The sequence below is a fragment of the Tursiops truncatus genome, chromosome 4, assembly GCF_011762595.2.
Source record: "Tursiops truncatus isolate mTurTru1 chromosome 4, mTurTru1.mat.Y, whole genome shotgun sequence".
Classification (NCBI taxonomy): Eukaryota; Metazoa; Chordata; class Mammalia; order Artiodactyla; family Delphinidae; genus Tursiops; species Tursiops truncatus.
The window spans coordinates 50,116,739-50,129,578 of record NC_047037.1 but is presented as its reverse complement, the minus strand read 5'-3'; positions in this window follow the sequence as shown (position 1 = coordinate 50,129,578).

Here is a 12,840-nt window from a genome sequence, read left to right as displayed (position 1 = left end):
GGCACGTAATTGGCTATTAGTGGGTCTGACTCCCTCACAAGACGGTGGGATCCTTGATGTGGGGTCATGTCAGCATCACTTTTGTGACACCAGTGCCTAACACAGTGCTTCTCACAGAATAATCACTCAATAAGTCTTTGCTGAACAAATGTTCTTATGTTGTTGCAATTAAAGCATAGTGTCCTTTTCAATGGCATGTAAAACTATGCCTGGTGCTATTGTATATATTTGCTTATTTATATTCTTAAGACACAAATCTCTGTTTGTTTTGATTGTTTTCCCCCAGCAAATGTTTTCTTTCTACTCATGCATTAAAGACATTTGGTCAACAAATGAAATCCCGGAGCCCACAGAGTATTTTTAAAATTCAAGGCAACTGCCAGCAGAGGGCACTCTTGAAAGTAGAAGGCGTTAGACATCCTCCACGCTGCTGCTTATGTTTCACCTGGAATTTAAAAAGATTTCCCAACAGCTTATAAAAGGTAAATAAAAAGACATGCTATATTTAATCACAGAATAAATTAAACTGAGTATTTTTTTAAAAATAGACTTTAAAATCCTCATAAGTACCTAGAGAAAAAAAGACTGCATTTTCAAAACAAAGAAAAACAAACCTAAAAAGCACTCACATTGATTCTTTGTTAAAGCATGACTCACCTCTCTGCCCACCAAAGTGCTTTGTCTTTTTTTTTACATGTTTTTATTCAAGGTAGGTATTTGCCATCCATTTGGAAAAAGGCTGACAGAAAAATGGTGTTCTACATTTTTGAAGGACCATTTAGTACAGTGGGAAATAGAGGACCTTCATCTTTTGTTGTGCGCACTGGCCAAACCCAGCACCCAGCACCAGATGAATCCTTAGTTGGGAAGAAACTACCTTTGAAAACAATAAGTAAGGTAGAGCTAGATGGCCTTCAAAAGCTAAAGCACATTTCCAATTCAAACAACATTCAGCAGTGACATTTTCAGTATTGCCATACATTTTTTTTTAATATTTAAAATTTGTTTATTTCTTTATACAGCAGGTTCTTATTAGTTATCCATTTTATACGTATTAGTGTATATATGTCAATCCCAATCTAGTATTGCCATACTTTTAAAAACAGATATAATATGTTCCATGGTTAAGGGAAAAAACCTTGCCACTCAGCTCACGTGGAACAGAGGAAATGGAATGAACTAGAATTTAGGAAACCACAATTCCAGTTCCAGCTCTGCCAGAAATTTCTCAGTGAATTTAGGTAAGTCTTTATTGGTACCTTGGTTTCCCCATTTTAAATTTATATTTATCTAAACTTTTTTTTTAACCTCTTTATTGGAGTATAATTGCTTTACAATGTTGTGTTAGTTTCTGCTGTATAACATAGTGAATCAGCTATACGTATACATATATCCCATATCCCCTCCCTCTTGCATCTTCCTCCCACCTTCCCTATCCCACCCCTCTAGGTGGTCACACAGCACCAAGCTGATCTCCCTGTGCTATGTGGCTGCTTCCCACTAGCTATCTATTTTACATTTGGTATCTAAACTTTCTCACTCCATGAAAATACTTGAAGCAGCTTATAATGTAAAAATACAATGAAATAGAGATATAGAAATAGGAGCTTATAGCCAAGGAAAAGAACAAAAATATGCCAAATAGAAAAATCAGTTGTGGTTAACTTCTGGTTTGGCTGAGTCCCCTGGCAGTTGAGGAAAAAAGTAAAAAACATGATTAGTGATTTGGCATTTCTGTCAGTGTTTCTGAGGCATTCCAGTTTCTTAGGGTTGATGGTCTTTCCCTAAGACTGAATTCTAAACGAAAATCCCTCCATGTGACTTAATGGAAAATCTCCTCAATTATTTTAAAGCAAATACAATAGGAACTCTTACATAGCTATTTATTTAGTCAATTTCAATGAAAACTGAGGACATGATTTTAAACCTCAGTGTATCCATATGTTCACTCAATGAAAGTTAATAGTGCTTACCTTACTGCCTGCCTCAAAGGACTATTTAAAAAATAAAGCTAAAGAAGGAGATTTTTTTTTAAGTCATGAGTTTGTTAACCTGAAACAAATAGGCTGCCAGATATTTCTCCAGCAATGATGGGTTTATTCGGGATCAGCAGAGAATTGCAATTCAGGGTCTGCGGCTATGGTGATCCACATGCAAGTCCCAGTATGGCAGGGAAAGGAGAATACTTTTACAGAGAGGAAAAGGAAACTTGGAGGACTATTTAGTAAACAACGAGTCCAGTGGCTTTTCCACTGGTTGAGTCCTTGTGGGGAAGAAAAGGAGGCTGTCTTCTTTTTGGGCTCTACTATCGCCACAGGGCACAAGAGCGCCCCCTTCTGGTCTCCCAACTCTATTTGATTGAGGTTTCTGTTCATTCATTTTTTACAAGTTAAATGTTAGATATTATTAAATGTATCCCTCTAGGTATAGTCATAATAAGATGATCAGCTTTCTGTTCTTTTATTGATGCCAAGAGGGAAAATATCAGGGGGCATTATAGGTAAGGTACATAGGAAAATGATTAAAGGTTATACAAGACACTTAACTGGTTACCTCTGGGGAGTGAAGATAAGGGTCCTAGGGAAAGATCTTTTTCTCTACCTTGCTTCCCTCTGAAATTTTTGAATTTTTTATAATTACTATGCATTATTTAATATTTAAAAGGCATAAAAGAAAAGGCAATCTGCTCATAAATAATATCTATACAATCTAGGGTATGCAAAATAATGCCAAATATCTATTTATATTTCCTTTTAGTGGTGATTTAGTTCATCTCTTTGCAAGTCATCTCTTGCAAGAAACAGATACTCATTCAAGATAGCTTAAGTAAAAAAGGGAGGTTTATTATAAGGATACAATCAGAAATCTTCTGTACATCCAAGATAAAAAAATGAAAGACAGCCTGCTCTCATGGAGCTTGGTACAGAAAATTCAAGGAGCCAGTCTTCTTCCTCTGTCTCTCAGTGGATCTAATTTCTTCTTCTTTCTTCTTATCTTTCTAAATAACTAACTTCTCTCAGCAGATAGGCTTTCTTGGCTTGCTTTATGAATCCATCATAACTTTGTATGATCAAAAGTGACCATCAATCCTGGATGGTCCAGAAGCACCCACTACTGACTTTCTAAAATGTTTATGCCTCTTAAGCCAGCACTTGTCAAATGTTAATCTGCATTGGAATCACCTGAGGATCTTGTTACAACACAGATCCTAATTCAGTAGATCTATGTGGGTCCTGAGAACCCTAGGTGATCCCCTGATGCTGCTGGTAGGCAGACCACACTCTGAGTAGCAAGGCCTACTAAAAATAGCAAGTGCACATTTCTGAGAGAAGGAATCTGATTGGTGGCTAGCCAGCCAATGCTTTGGGTTGGATGCAATCATCTGGCCTGGGGTAACTATATGACATGCCCGCTTAGCATGAGCTATGGATGGAAGTAGAGCCTCGGAGAGAGTGGGGAGGCACCTCAAAACACAGACATTTTACTCTTGTCTGCATCTAAAGTTGCCACAAACATGACCCAGCTACATACAACAGAAAAGCCCTCTCTCCCTGTTCCCAGTAGGTAGCAATCTAAATAAAGTCAGGTCCAAAGGTAACTCTGGTTTCTTCAGAGCTCTCAACTTCATGATGAACATTCTTCCTTCAGGTTTGTTGCTGTCGGTTCCAGCTGTGGTTTCTCACCGTTTTGAACTGATGGCATGATCAGTGGTTCCCAAACTTGAGATTCTGATTCAGTGAATCCGATGTGGGACCTGGGCATCGGGATTTTGAACAAGCTTCACGGGCCATTCTGATGCATCATCGCACTCTGGTCTGAGACCACTAAACTGAGGGAAAAAAAAGTCCTTTCCAGTGGAGTGGAGGGTGGGGGAGTGGAGGATAGTGTCCCTAACATTAAAATGCATGGGTCACCATATGTTACATCAGTGGTTTTCAAACTTTAGCATGTATTAGAATCCTTTGGAAGGCTTGTTAAAACACAGACTCTTGCCCAGATTGCTGGCTCCCAAATTTGTGATTCAGTAGGTCTGGGACTAAGCCCAATAATTTATATTTTTACAGGGTCCCAGGTGACACTGTTGCTGCTGAGGCTGCACACATTGTGAGGGCCTCTGTGTTATATGACACCACTACTGATGATCACCTACCTCACAATCCTATGAGTATAGGATTGGTGGCAAGAGTGCATGTAAAAATTTATGGAATAACTTAGAGCTATAAAAATGTCCCTTAGTTGTCAGTGAATAACAGAGGAATGGATAGAAGATGGTTTCCATTCAGCTACTGGCTAATTTTTTTTTTCTTTTCTTTTTTTTTTTTGCGGTAAGCGGGCCTCTCACTGTTGTGGCCTCCCCCGTTGCGGAGCACAGGTCCGGACGCACAGGCTCAGCGGCCATGGCTCACGGGCCCAGCCGCTCCACGGCATGTGGGATCTTCCCGGACGGGGGCACGAACCCATGTACGCTGCATTTGCAGACGGACTCTCAACCACTGCGCCACCAGGGAAGCCCTACTGGCTAATTTTTAAGGACCTAAGATAGAAAGGCCAAAACTCACAGATGCATTATATTCTCTCTGCACACGAGGTGTATCAGTCAGAGTCCTGGCACGTGAGAGATAGCACACTTAAATTGGTTCATTTGAGAAGCATTTAACAAAGTGACTCTATGCAAAGATGTGGGTAGGGTTTAAGGAAACCAACAAGACAGGGCAGTACTCTGCGGCTGGTAGCAACAGGGAGCTGTTATCTAGCCCTAGAAACACAAAGGAAGGAAGTAATCCCCCATTCTAAGAGAGGGTGGCTGTGTGAAGAAAGCCTGGCATCCACTGTGTCTTTTTGTGTGTGTGTGTGGTACGTGGGCCTCTCACTGTTGTGGCCTCTCCCGTTGCGGAGCACAGGCTCCGGACGCGCAGGCTCAGCGGCCATGGCTCACAGGCCCAGCCGCTCTGCGGCATGTGGGATCTTCCCGGACCAGAGCACGAACCTGCGGCCTCTACATCGGCAGGCGGACTCTCAACTACTGAGCCACCAGGGAAGCCCTCCACTGTGTCTTTCAGTGGACCATCAGAGAAGGAACCAGGGGAGTAAATTCCCAAAACGTCTTTCTTCTTCGGCCCTCCGTTCTGCCCGTGCCTTCCCTGTTCTAAACTGGAAGTGAGGGAGCCCATTCACGCAGTCCTTATCAGTCAGATTCTGTGGGCCCCCAGCAGGATAGAGAAGGGTAGAGAATGGATCTGCAAATAGAAGACACCCAACACACAGGTTCTGTAGACTGAACCCCACATCTAGTGCTTTTGTAGCCCAGGGTTTAGTAGCAGAGATAAAAAGGAGAGGTAGATGTTTTCCATGTCAATTTCACACAGGCATTTTAGCTCTCTATGCTCTCTGAAGTAATTATACTTAAAAAAAATAATAGAAGTGATATTTAATTTAGGATGGCACTTAGCAGAAGTAATAGGTGTAGCTGTATTATGACATCTAGCCCTAGTGGTTACCCTGGCTCAAAATTTGTAAGCACAGTAACTAACAAAAAATACACTACTAGCCTTTCCTTTTAAGTATGAGTTTTAGGATCAAATGATTTTTCCTGCCTACTTCAGAGAAATAGCTTTGGCTTGTAGTAGGCAACAAAAGGACCTCATAAACTGTAATTCCAACATTCATAGGGATGAAGACTTCACTTAAACTGTCAGTTTACTGGTCAGTCAAGAAAGAGAATTGTGCTTCTCTTCTATGGCCAATGAGGACTGTTCAGGCACAGAAGGGACACAAGGATGGTACATTCAGCAAAATATTGGGTCTTAAAATACCCTCTTCTCCCGTGGTCTCTCACTGATTCATTCATTCATTTAATAACTGCTGTTTCATCCCTCCTAAATGCCTGGCCCAGTTCCAATCTCTAGGGATCACTGGTAAACAGAGCACCTCCAGGCTCTCGAGGAACTTGCAATCCTGTGACGGAAACGCAAAAGTTAATGATATTCATCTAATTGTGAAAATAACTAAACATGTTCATAATAATCCATGGTTTACCAGAGCAGTTTTTTTTACAGATGTTATCTTACTTAATCCTCATTCAACTTGGGAAGTAATTTTAATTGTCCTGATTTTACAGGTAAATAACTGAGACTCTGAAAAGATGGGTACTGACCAGCGATTGGCAGAGATGGAACTGACTCCCAAGTCGTAGGACATACACCTCTGTGCTGGGCATTGCTCTGTAATTGTCATCTTTGTTTAAAAGCCAAATACACAGGAAGGGTAAAGTATCAAGACAATTCCAAAATATAAGTCGACTTTAAGCGTGACAGGAATAGAGCACCTTGAGAGAACACAGAAAAGAAATAAGTATGTAATGAAAGTTGGCCTAGAAAAGAGGAAAACAGCATAAAAATAGAAGATGAAGGTCACCAACAGGCAACAGTCTCTGCGTTATAACTTCACTCAGCTCTGGCCCTGTTACCTACACAGTCTCCATGACTGCTGCCCCCAAGATTCATTTCCAGGCTTGAGTCTATAACCAGGTCAATTATAATTAAGCTGAATTACTTGTCTAGCTTTGCTGAGAGGGAGTGGGATACCAGGTTAATGTGATAAACAATGTTCTATCTGTCCTTATGGTCAGCATTTGTTCTTTTCCTTGGGGCCATAATGAATTTGTGCCCCAAACAGCACATGAAGTTCTATGTAGCCAATTAAAATGCCCTGTAAGTAGTCCCAACAGCATGTTTTGTTTTGTTTTTTTTCCAGTTTCCAAATTGGCATGGCCTAAAAGGGAGAGTTTTGAAAACAAGTGGGAACACTTTATTGTCCATCAATGGAGACGTGCTCTATTTCCTCCATGGCTTACCTTACCAAGTTTGGTACATCAGACACCCAGTGAAGATTCAGGATGTATCAAAATCAAAGCACATGATAGAGGAACATGGAACATACTAAGTATTAACATCATGGTCTGGTTTGATTTTTAAGACTTTACTAAAAGTTGTGGATACATTTTGGTGATTTTAAAAGAACACTGAACATACCTTAAAAAATACTACATTCAAGCTACTCTGATTCATCTTCCATCTACAAACTATTTTCTAGTTTACCTAAAGTACCAAGTGCAGAATAATTATTTTTTGGAACAATGCTATATAAACCTGAGGGAAACACTAATAATAGATATGATGCGCTGAATGCTTACGTATGTGATAAACACATTGCAATATTTTTCCCTAACAATCTGGAATATTTTGTGCTTTGGGGATGAAGAAATTGAGAGGTTAATTAGCTTATCCAAGATCACATAGCTACAAAGTGGCTGAGATCAGGGATTTGAATCCAGATCAATTTAACTCTAAATCTGTGCTCTTTCATCACATCACTCTATCCCAAGGAGGTGAGTTTTCTTTTCTTCTTTTTTTTTTTTTGTGGTACGCGGGCCTCTCACTGTTGTGGCCTCTCCCGTTGCGGAGCACAGGCTCCGGACGCGCAGGCTCAGCGGCCATGGCTCACGGGCCCAGCCGCCCCGCGGCATGTGGGATCTTCCTGGACCGGGGCACAAACCTGCGTCCCCTGCATCGGCAGGCAGACTCTCAACCACTGCGCCACCAGGGAAGCCCTGGGAGGTGAGTTTTCTGATCCCAAGTTCTGACTTTAATGTCTTAAGAGCTGCATTGATTGTTTTGGACAGTGGGGGAGATCCTGTTAGAACAACTCGTGATGGTTAATTTTATGTGTCAACTTGACTGGGCCACGAGGTGCCCAGATATTTGGTCCAACGTTACTCTGAGTGTGTTTGTGAGGGTGTTCTTGGATGATATTAACATTTGAATTGGGAGACTGAGTAAAGCAGATTGCCCTCCCTAATGCGGGTAGGCCTCATCTAAACAATTGAAGGCCTGAATAGAACCAAAAGGCTGACTGCCTGTGAATAAAAAGGAACTTCTGTCTGCCTGACTGTCTTTGGGCTGGAACATTGGTCTTCTCTGCTTTTGAACTTGGACTTGGACTAGAACTTACTCCATTGGCTTTCCTGGTTCTCAGGCCTTTGAAATTGAACTAGAAATATACCACCAGCTCTCCTGGGTCTCAGCTTGCAGACTGCAGATCTTGGGAGGCCTCAGCATCCATAATGACATAAGCCCATTCCTTATTATAAATATTTGAATATATATATACATATACATATATATATATATATGTATGTATATATTCAGTTGACTCTTGAACAACACAAATTTGGACTGTGCAGGTCCACTTATAAGATACGGGGATTTTTTTCAATAAATATAGTGCCTGTATTTTCATTTTACAGATCTTTACATTAACAAAGTGTGGAGGAAAATTTGTGTTCCATTAGAACAATATGTGGAATCAACAGAACTAAGGTTTGAGTCCTGATTTTATTCAAACGGTTTCAGCTTCCTGTCCTTGGGTGTCACTGATCAATTCCTTGTTTTTGAGGAAGAGATAGCAGTACACAGATTTTTGATCGGGGGTCGGGGGCGGGGGTTGGCACTCCTAATTGCCCCGCATTGTTCAAGGGTCAGCTGCATATATGTGTTTGTGTGTGTGTGTGTGTGTGTGTGTGTGTGTGTGTGTGTGCGTGCATATATATCTCCTATCTCCTATTGGTTTTGTTTCTCTGGAGGACTCAGACTAATATACAGCTCTTCTCATCATATATTCTGAGGTCAGCCAGTTGGCCAGCTGTTATTTAAGTTTCATTTGGCCCATCTCCAAGCCTCTGACACATTCATCTCTGGTAATAGTCTGGAAATTCCCACTACACTTCCCTGATGACAAAATCCACACCCACTTACCCTTGATGTTACTGAGATTTTCAGGAGATAAAAGTGACTCACCATCCAAAAAGAACTAAAACCTTCTATCTTTTAAATTAAATTTGTAAACATAAAATTTATTTTTTAAAAGGTCAAGTTCTTTGGTTCAAAGTAGAAATTTATTTTATATTGAAGTTTGCATATTCAGTTCAACATTCTTTTTTCTTTGGCTGCATTGGGTCTTTGTTGCTGTGTGCGGGCTTTCTCTAGTTGTGGCGAGCGGGGGCTACTCTTCATTGCGGTGCACGGACTTCCCACTGCAGTGGCTTCTCTTGTCGCGGAGCTTGCGCTCTAGGCACACAGGCTTCAGTAGTTGTGGCACGCGGGCTCAGTAGTTGTGGCTTGCAGGCTCTAGAGCACAGGCTCAGTGGCCATGGCTCACAGGCTTAGTTGCTCCGCTGCATGTGGGATCTTCCTGGACCAGGGCTTGAACCCATGTCCCCTGTACTGGCAGGTGGATTCTCAACCACAGTTCCACCAGGGAAAGCCCCTCAACATTCTTAATTGATAAAACATACTGCCTAAACTACTTCAAGTATATCTCAAGCCATATGAAACTCATCTTTGGGTCAGAAAGGGGGACATTAAAAACTTGAAATGCATAAAAATCAAAATGGATAATTCACCCAATTTCTAAGACCACATTTTGAATTAGATAGTATAATCAACTGTGCCATACCTAAGAGGGTTTTCCAACCAGTCGCCTAAATTGTATTGAGGAGTCTGTGAAACAAACCAGTTGAATAGGATGTTGCCCTGGGCAGGAGCATCCTGACCCACCTGGGAAAATGTTGGCTGCCTATCTGCCACCAACGGGCCCTGGCCTCGGCTCTCTGACCTATTTGACATTCAGGGGATTTTCTGTGACTGCCCTATCTCTGTGGCTGTAAGAGTAAATGTGCATACAAAGGAGAGCAAATTCGTTTCCAGGATATTAATGGGATCAGACCCAAGGACAAGTGAGAAAGAATCCTATTTTTAAAAGCTCAAAAAATTGTTCATGAGTGAAATGCAAGCTGAATCTGCAAGTCACTGGCTACATTCAAATATCCCCAAAAGGGGAGGTGTTTCTGTGCATTATGATGTATTCCCCCAAGCTCATTTTGTAAATATATATTAAAAATGTGTACCTATTTGCCTGCCACATCATTAACTCATTTATTTATTATTCATTTATTCAATACACATCCATTAGGTATCTTCCATTTTTGAGCCATTATGCTGGGTACTATAAGAGGTTTTAAGATAAATAATAGAAGCGTAGGGGGAAGACAATTAGCCAAATAACTGAAATGCAAAACAGCTTTATATGTATAGGCGTATGAGGGAGAACAAATGGCTATCAGGATTCAAAACAGGCTAAAATTTAAATAGCGTACTGCATGAAGTAAATTAAGATATACTAAATGAAAGATGAAGAATGTGATTTTAGCATTGAAGGTTGGCAGACACTTCAGCAAAGGGCCACTATGAGCACACATGTGTAAGTGGGACAGTTCACTGACCAGCACAGTTGGTTGATGGGAAAAGCATGGACGATTGGAATGGGATGATGGACCCAGCCCTGATCAAAGGAGAAACCAGAGAAGCATATAGGAATTAAAGGTTAAACTCGACCAGAAAGAAATTGCCCTGTGCATACCATGGCCAGTATGACACGGCGGAGCAGGGGCTGCCAGGTCTGTGAGTCAGAAAATCTCAACTCTGGGCTCTTCCTTGTCTTCTGGGGGCTCCTTTCCCCTCTTTGGGTCTCAGTGTCAATATATGTGAAATGGGAGTACTAATCTGCTTACTTCACAGAGTCCTTATGAGGATTAGACAATGCAGATGATTACTGATCTCCAGTGTAGAGTGGAAGATCAGTTGGTTAGCACTATGCTATTCAATTTTTGAGAGCTCAGAACACTAATTCATTTTTAATGTAAAAACATCCCTCAAAATTCTGCTTGGGGGCTTCCCTGGTGGCACAGTGGTTGAGAATCTGCCTGCCAATGGAGGGGACATGGGTTTGAGCCCTGGTCTGGGAAGATCCCACAGGCCGTGGAGCAGCTAGGCCTGTGAGCCACAACTACTGAGCCTGTGCGTCTGGAGCCTGTGCTCCGCAACAAGAGAGGCCGCGACAGTGAGAGGCCCGCGCACCATGATGAAGAGTGGCCCCCGCTTGCCACAACTAGAGAAAGCCCTTGCACAGAAACGAAGACCCAACACAGCAAAAATTAATTAATTAATTAATAAACTCCTACCCCCAACATCTTCTTTAAAAAAAAAAAATTCTGCTTAAACAATGTAACTACTAGATGTAGAGCAAAAACAATCTAATCATATTATAGCAATGATGATAAAATTTACTTTGATTTTTTAAATAACCCTCTTGATATGGATACTATTATCACCCCTAATTCAGAGGAAACTGAAAATTAAAGGGAGTAAATCAGTTGCCTACAGTCAGTGGACTAGAAAATGGCAGAGTTGAGTCTACAAACTCAAGCAGTCAGTCATGAGCCCACACCAAGCTACACTACTTTCACATAAAGCAAGAAAGACACAACCTTGCACATGGTTTTAATAAAAGAAAAAGTATACAACTTCAGTGTCTATTGTCCAAAGGAGTATTAGCCCAAAGAGACCTAATATTCAATTCTCTCCTTTATTAAAAAAAGTACACAAAAGAACCTTATTTAATGTTAATACTATAGCTCAATGAATTGGAATTAAATGAGATACTACTTTAGTTAACATAGCAGATCCTTTAAAAATCATTTGCATATATTTTTCTGATTTTAAATTGACAGGCTCATCAAAGAAAATTGAAAAAATATTGAAAAGTATAAAGAAGACCATAAAAATAACACACAATCCCATTATTAACATTTTCTTTTGTTTTTTGTTTTTTTTGGCCATGCCACACGGCTTGTGGGATCTTAGTTCCCCAACCAGTGATTGAACCTGAGCTCTCTGCAGCAAAAGCACGGAGTCCTACCCACTGGACTGCCAGGGAATTCCCTAACATTTTGTTAAATGTCTTTTCTGCCTTTTTTAAATCCAAAGATAATATTTTTAGGCTTTTCTGTCCCTAGTGAAATATAGATACTTTGTTAAAATTTAAAAATATTTGCATCTGAAGGTCTAGGTTCCTTAGCAACAAAATTTTCACTCACTGCTAGCTTTCCTTTATTATATATAGTTATATGTATATGTAAAATATAACATGTATAACATATAAATTACACCTATATGTTTAATTTACACACAAAGTGTACACATCTTAAGAGTCTAGATCGGTTAATTTTTACATACACCCATGTAACCACCACCCATGTCAAAATATAAAACATTTCCAACATTCCAGGAGGCTCACTTTTGTCACCTCCCTGTCAATTCTGTCCCCCAACCTGGGATAACTATTGTTCTCATCTCTCAACCTTCCCAGCTTGGCTTGAATGACTATCCTTGATCAACCAATCAAAATTTTACAGTCTGTCTCTTACTTATTATATAACATCTTATAAATATCTGACAATGCAAAGCAACTAGGTGGCAAAATGAAATTGCAATTCTTGCAAAAGCAGAATTTCATGACATTGATAAAAGTGAAGTTGGAGAACTGTTCCAATCTCATGTATATTCACGTATCAAGAGACTAGGTAAAAACTGAAGAATAAAAGAAGAGAAAATGGGTAAGGATAATGACACAATAAATGATTCCAAAAGGTACTGGCTTAAATACCAAAGAATTTTTAAAAATCTCTTTGGAAGATTGATTAAAACCCTTGATTTTAAAAAATTCTTAATTTTAAATTATTTTGTAAAAATGATCCCCTTTGATAGTGTTGCACAGGGTAACACGAACTAAAGGATATTGCATTGTGCCATTCTACAATTTTGTCCAAGTAAATGTGTCTTCTCTCTCCATGCCAAATCAGCTCCCTAACATTCTTTGGACTAAGAATTTGTGCATTGTTGCAATTAATCATAAATTCTGTTAACTTTAAGATAATTATTTTTA